The sequence below is a fragment of the Pinus tabuliformis genome, chromosome 3_2 (genome assembly GCF_031772625.1).
Source record: "Pinus tabuliformis cultivar Carrire ecotype Pingquan chromosome 3_2, CPIR1, whole genome shotgun sequence".
Classification (NCBI taxonomy): Eukaryota; Viridiplantae; Streptophyta; class Pinopsida; order Pinales; family Pinaceae; genus Pinus; species Pinus tabuliformis.
This window is the reverse complement of record NC_142302.1, coordinates 1,270,597,452-1,270,603,884: the sequence shown is the minus strand read 5'-3', so window position 1 is coordinate 1,270,603,884 and position 6,433 is coordinate 1,270,597,452.

Below are 6,433 nucleotides of genomic sequence, written 5' to 3'. Positions count from 1 at the left end.
GAGGTGTACAAGTGATTTGATAATCCTGCAAAGTCTGCATCATCCAAAGGAGTTGGGTGCAACAAGATGCAGCAGCAACATATTCCGCTTCAGCTGTAGATAAGGCAATTGAACTCTGTTTCTTGCTGAACCATGATACCAGTCTGGAACCCATAAAGAACGCACCACCACTTGTGCTTTTCTTGTCATCCACGCTTCCGGCCCAATCTGCATCTGTATAAGCATGAAGAGTGAGATCTGTATCTCTAGGATACCATAAGCCATAGTTTTGAGTCCCTTGAAGATATTTGAAAATTCTCTTTACTGCCTGAAGATGAGTCTCCTTCGGATTTGCCTGAAATCTTCCAACTATTCCAACTGCATGCATGATGTCTGGTCGGGTACCTGTCAAATATAGTAAACTTCCAATCATAGATCTGTAGGTTGGTTGATGTACTGCTGCAGATTCATCATTTGCACTGAGACTACATCCTGTGACCATGGGTGTACATACTGGTTTTGCATCTTCCATGCCATATTTCTTCAAAATCTGCTTGAGATACTTGGTTTGAGATAAAAAGATTCCTCCTTCCTTCTGTTGGATTTGCAAACCAAGGAAATATGTCAGTTCTCCTAGCAAGGACATTTCAAATTCTTTCTGCATGACCGAGGCAAAGCTTTGACTCATAGCTTCTTCATTGCTGCCAAAAATAATGTCATCTACATACACAACAAGTATTAGCAATTTGTCATTTTCAACTTTTATATACAGATTGCTATCTGCTGAACCTTTTGAGAAACCTTGTTGATGAAGATATTTGTCCAACCGGTAGTACCAGGCCCTCGGAGCTTGTTTGAGACCATAGAGAGCCTTTTTTAATCGGCATACAAGATTTGGATCATTTCCAAGAATGAACCCGTCTGGCTGTTCAATGTACACTTCTTCTTCCAAGTCTCCATTCAGAAAGGCTGATTTCACATCCATTTGAAATACTTTGAAGTTCTGAAAACTTGAGAGAGCAAGGAACATTCGGATGGCCTCAAGTCTTGCAACAGGAGCAAAAGTTTCTTCAAAGTCTATTCCTTCTTGCTGCGCATACCCTTTACAAACAAGTCTGGCTTTGTTTCTAATTACTTCTCCATTTTCATTCAATTTATTTTTGAAGACCCATTTTGTTCCAATAACATTATTATCCTTTGGTCTAGGAACCAGCTCCCAAGTGTTGTTCTTTTCGATTTGCTCAAGTTCTTCATCCATTGCTTTCACCCAACATTCATCTTTGCATGCCTCTTTCACATTTTGTGGTTCAGTAGAGGAGAGTAATGCCAAATAGCTTGAAGCTTCTGCAACTGTTCTTCTAGTTTGTATACCTGCTTCTTTATGTCCCATGATCTGAGATTCTGGATGGTTCTTTTGAACATATCTGGATGGAGTCTTTTCTTCTATTCTTGTTCGTTCTTCTGCGTCTTCGTGAGGTTCTTCTTGAGATTCTTCTTGAGGTTCTTCTTCTTCATCATTCTGTCTTTGAGGGTAGCTTTCATCTTCTTCGATGTCTTCACGATGTATTTGCCTAGGAATGTATCCCTTCTCATCAACTACTACATCAATGCTGTCAACAATTCTGCCAAGTCTTTTATTGTAGCATTTGTATGCTTTGCTATGTGGAGAATAGCCAAGAAGAATGCCTTCATCTGCTCTAGTATCAAGTTTGCCAAGCTGCTCCTCAGTATTCTTGATATAGCATTTTCTCCCAAAGATTTTGAAGTGTTTTACCAAAGGAGTTTTACCACTCCAGAGCTCATGAGGAGTTTGAGTGCTGTTCACCCGGACATTTGTCTTGTTGAGAATAATAACCGCAGCATGTGCAGCTTCACCCCAGAAAGTTGCGGGAGTTCCTGATTCATCAAGCATAGCACGAGCCATTTGTTGGATTGTTCTGTTCATTCTTTCAACAACTCCATTTTGCTGAGGAGTTCTAGCTGTAGAGAATTCTCTCCTTATCCCATGTTCATCACAGAAATCGAAAAATTCATTTGAAGTAAATTCCCCACCTCTGTCGGATCTGAGGCACTTAATTTTGTGACCTGATTCATTTTCAACCAAGGCTTTGAAGGATTTGAATTTTTCGAATGCTTCATCTTTGTGCTTCATAAGTCCTAACCAAACAAACCTGGAGAAATCGTCAATAAATAATATCAAGTATTCCTTTCCTCTAGGTGTTCTTTTCCTGAATGGTCCACATACATCTGTATGTACTAGCTCAAGAGGCATGCTAGCTGATCCTTCTTTCTCTGGAAAGTTAGTCCTGGTTTGTTTTCCAAACTGACATGATTTGCATATGGTGTTGTCAGGAATTTTGATATCTGGAAGATCGCGAACTGCTTGATATTTGCATGCTTTCCTTATTTGTGAGAAGCTTAGATGTCCCAACCTTCGATGCCATAACCAGTGCTCTTCATCCTTGCTTAGATAGCATTGTTGTTGTCCTTCTTCAAATATGTATAGATTATTTGGAGTTATTTTCCCTTTGAGAACTGTTTTACCTGTATCAAGATCACGAACAAGACATCCATTTGATCTGAATATAACCTCGGTTCTTTGATCACACATCTGGCTGACACTTAGCAGATTATGCTTCAATCCATCAACATACAAAACATTTCCAGCCTTAACATCTTCTTTTAAAGGAGCAATACCTTTTCCTTTTATAGTTGCAGGAGTATCATTTCCAAAAGAGACTTTCTTTCCCTTTTCTAAAATAGAATAAGACTCAAGTTTTTCTTTATCACCTGTCATATGCTTCGAACATCCACTGTCAATGTACCATAGATTTTCCTGTCCTTCTCCATAAAATGCTATCCCACATCTTTCTGTTTGAGGTTCCTTTATTCTCCATGTTTTGGTGCCTGAGGCTTGTTCCTTTTTCCGCTCTTGTTCCTTTCTTTCCTGAAACCTGCTTCTGCATTCAAAATCTTCATGACCAAAATTATTGCAAATAGAACATTCAACTTCATTTTCAAGAGCCGAAAAGTTGTTATAGGTCCTTTTTGTAATCCCTGTCATACTTCTTTGTTTTTGAGCTTCCCTAGTCATGATTGTTTTATATGCAACACATTGAGCTGCTTTGTGACCAAAGTTATGGCAAGAAAAGCATTGTCCATTGAAGAAGCTTCTGCGATTATTGAATCTACCAGCCAACTGATTGTAATTTCTATTTTCATCTATTCTTGAACCAAAGTGAGAAGATTTTACCTGTGGCTGGTTGTGGCTTTTGTTCACCCTTAAGCTGGATTGCCCCTGATGGTTTCTGTTTGAAATTTGTCCCTGCTTTACCTGATGATCTTCATTGTGCTTTTGCTCATTTCTTCTTGCTGCATCAAGATAACTTTTTGAAGTGGATGCTTGAGAAGTTTCTCCGTTATAGCCCAGACCTGTCTTATTTAGTGGAGACCGCTGCACATTGATAATCTCATCCAAAGTTTCAGATCCTTTGACAAACTTGAGATTAATAGCTTTTGTTTTCTCAATTTCTTTTCTAAGACCAACAATTTCACCTTCTAATTTTTCAAGATGTTTTTCCTTTTCATCAATTTGAAATTGTAGAGTATCAATGATCATGTTCTTTTCTTCTATACATCTCTTGAGTCTAGTAATTTCATCATAAAGGTTATCCACATCTACAGCATCCTCATAATCATCATCTTCAAATGCCATTAACAACCTATATTTATTACCTTGTTCATCTTCATCACTGTTTGATAAGCCATCACTATCTTCATGGGTGTAGTAGCTTTTCTTATTTGCACTTTGTTTCTTGTTCCATCTAGCTGGTTCCTTTCCTTTATCCTTATAAGGACATTTTGCAGCATAATGACCTACTCTTCCACAAGCAAAGCATTTGAAAGGTAGCTTACCTCTGAACCTTCCAGAACCTCTTTGAAGATTTCTGACAAAATTTGATTCTTCTTCCTCTTCTTCTGGAACATGGCTTGCTTCATAGTGATCTTCTTTGCCTGATGCCTTAAAAGCAGCCTCCCTTCTGTCTGATGGACCTCCATTTCTCATTTCATAAGCAGTTAGAATTCCATGTAGCTGAGACATAGTGAGAACACGGAGATTTTCTTTTTCTTCTATTGCAGATACTTTAGATTCAAACTTGGGGCATAATGATCTTAGAATCTTTTGAACTACTATAGACTCTTTTATTTCTTCACCCAAATTTTTCATACAATTAACAATCTCATCTACCCGAAGAAAATAATTAGCCACACTTTCATCATTATACATCTTGAGAGTCTCATATTGAATCCTGAGGGTTTGAAGTTTAGCTTGTTTTACCTGTTCATCTCCTTCATAGCTCGTGATCATTTTGTCCCATATTTCTTTTGCTGATTTGAAGTGCATTACCTTCATGAATTCTGTTTGGGATATACTTCCTAATAGAGTACTGACTGCTTTTGCATTTGTTTCATACTTCTTTTTCTCAGCTGGATCTGTAGGAGTAGCTGAAGGAAAAGCATAGCCTATTTCTACAATGTCCCAAACTTCTGTACCAAGAGATTGAAGATATGCAGTAACTCTTACCTTCCAATAATTGAAGTTTGTCCCATAAAAATCGGTGGCCTGATTGATGCTTCTCTCTCGTAGTTGCTCATGATGAACGATCTACCTTCAAGCGATCAAGCTTTTCTGAAGGACCTGCTCTGATACCAATTGTTGGAAATAATACTGAGGGGCGGGGTGAATCAGTATTATCTAGCAATTTAACAAATCTTCCTTATTTGATCTTTTGCATATCAGTACCATAAAATAATGAGCATGAACAAAGAAAATAGACAGTCACACCAAAGAACACAAGATGTAAGGTGGAAACCCAATGTGGGAGAAAACCACCTGCTGCAATATGTCTCTATCTTCTTTCAATTTAGAAATTCTTTTACAATGATTTTGTACTGGTGCAGTCCTTTACCAGTACGTAGGCTGCAACCTACAGAGAGCTACAACTCTCTCTCGTTTTCCAGTCTCTCCTGGAAGGGAGCTACAACCCCCTACTTCTTTTCATGAAGAATCAAATGATCAACAAGTATACAACAGTTACAGTCCACTACAGTTATCAGATCAGTAATCACAGAACTAACCCAGAAAAATACAGTCAACAGATCATCTTAAGACAGGGACGCAATTTTTCTTTTTGTGGCCTGCGACTGGACGCAGTCTACCTTCTGCTGATCTGCGTGCCGACGCACTGTTCCTTTAAACTGCTCTGCGTACCGGCGCACCCAAAAATACTATCGCGCCGCGTCTTTCGCTTCAGAGACGCATTCAATAATACTATCGCGCCGCGTCTTTCACTTCAGAGACGAACCTGAGCCCTTACTGTATTGCGTCTCGGCGCACATGCCCTTCTCTGGACCTGCGTCCCTTCAGATATAAAAGATATGAAGCCTTCAAAACTAACCCAAACAGTCAGATCTGCAGATCTGATCATGCGCCATAGAGATCACAGTCCATTAGAAGATTCGCCCTCATAGATCTGGACTAGATCTCACCAAAAGATATTCAACCAAAGATGATTAAATCCAAATGAACTCCTTTGCTTTATATAGGTAAGCTCCTCCCCAAAACATGGAACAATACCACGAGCCGACACCATAGAAACACAAAACCGTCAGCTAGATACCACACAAGAAACCCCCACGTGCTTTTCTCTGTCTTGAAATGTGTGCACTGGGTGGACGCACCCCCTGAACGGCTGGCCTGCGTCCCTGGACGCGGGTTCTGCATGGTATACCTGCGGGGACGCACTTTCTGAACAGATTGCCTGCGTCCTTCTTAAAAATAGAGAGTTGATCATCAAGAATAGTGATCTACCACCTGAATGGGTTGCCATCAAGGACAACACCTGAATCATAATGCCAACAACACTTTCCCAAGGATGAGAAGGAACTGGTAATGGAGTGTAGAAGCCTAGTTTTCTATTTCTGGGTTTTCTTTTAGCACACATTGTACACCCTCTTACATATCTAGAAACTGTCTCGTTCATTTTTTGCCAATAACAAAATCTTTGCAGCTGTGCAACTGTTTTACTTACCCCAAAGTGACCTGATATTAGAGAAGTGTGTGCTCCTCGAATTATCTTTTCTCTTTCAGTTTGTGGAATGCATAGCTTCCCACAATGATATAGGAGCCAGTCCTTAATATGATAATCCAATTCTTCTACTCATTTGCCTTGACTTAAAGTTGCATATACATCATTAAAGTCTATATCTTAAGCATATTGTTCAATGTAACTTTAATGTAATACAGAATTATGCTTAATTATAGTAGATGCATTTATAATGGGTCTAGATAACATATCTGCAACTTTATTATGTATTCCCTTTTTATATCTGATGACTAAATGAAACTGTTGTAGAATGCCCATCTATCTATAGTGTCTTGATTGCTGCAACT